The sequence below is a fragment of the Petaurus breviceps genome, unplaced genomic scaffold (assembly GCF_028583685.1).
Source record: "Petaurus breviceps papuanus isolate PSGF00001 unplaced genomic scaffold, PetGlider_PUasm1.0 90919, whole genome shotgun sequence".
Classification (NCBI taxonomy): Eukaryota; Metazoa; Chordata; class Mammalia; order Diprotodontia; family Petauridae; genus Petaurus; species Petaurus breviceps.
Window position 1 is genome coordinate 43,720,040 of NW_027187378.1, and position 1,068 is coordinate 43,721,107.

At 38.6% G+C, this 1,068-nt stretch overlaps 1 pseudogene; it reads left to right on the forward strand.

Annotated features, from left to right (window-relative positions):
- The first annotated feature begins 446 nt into the window (after positions 1 to 446).
- Positions 447 to 846, forward strand: LOC138151846 (cytochrome c oxidase subunit 7C, mitochondrial pseudogene; annotated as a pseudogene).
- Positions 847 to 1,068: the final 222 nt, after the last annotated feature.

Here is a 1,068-nt window from a genome sequence, read left to right on the forward strand (position 1 = left end):
TGGTACACAGTAAGTGCTTAATGAATGCTTATTGAGTGATTGAAACATTTGAAAGAGAAAGTTTTGTAATTACACCCAAACCCATTAGTCATAGTAACAGAAAAACAAATAGATACCATAAATAATCCAATCTCAGAAAACAGAACTAGCTGTAAGTAAAAACAACAAAAGGAAAAGGAGAGGGGAACAAAACTTCAGATCTTGAGGGATTCACAAAATAATGTTATCAAAATGTTAAAGAACAATTCATACAGAAATACACAAATCATTCTTAAAAGTTAAGAAAGCACTCTTCCAGATTCCTTTAATGAGCTATGTATAGTCCTAATACTTAAATCATGGAAGGATAAAGCACAGAAAGAGAAATACAGAATAATTTTATTGAAGAACATAAATTCAAAAATTTTAAAATCCTGACAGATTATATTCAACTAAGAAATAGTTCATCATGACTCGGAGCCATTTCTTCCTCCTCCATTGCGGCCTCTTCTGCGGTTGTGGCAGAGCCCTCAGCAGCGTCATGGTGGGACAGAGCTTGCACAGGTTCTCCACCTCCTTGGTTCACAGGAGCCATTATGAGGAGGGTCTGGGGAAGAACCTGCCGTTTTCAGTAGAAAACAAATGGCGATCGTTGGCAATGATGACTGTATTCTTTGAATCTGGATTTGCTGCACCTTTCCTCATAGTAAGACATCAGCTGCTTAAGAAATAAGATTCACCTGTATAGGAATCTGACTTGAAGAACAACAACCACTTACAAAAGCAGTTTTGAAGAATAGAGTAAGCAAACTATTTACCATAGTATATGTCTTTGTAAATAAACCTATTAAATGGAAAAAAAAGAAATAGTTCATCATGGGGGCAGCCAGGTGGCACAGAGTGAATATAGTACCGGCCCTGGAGTCAGGAGGACCCAAGTTCAAATCCAACCTCAGACACTTAACATTTACTAGCTGTGTGACCTTGGGCAAGTCACTTAACCCCAATTGCCCTGCCTTCCCCCTTCCAAAAAGCAAGAGACAGAGAGAGAGAGAGAGAGAGAGAGAGAGAGAGAGAGAGAGAGAGAGA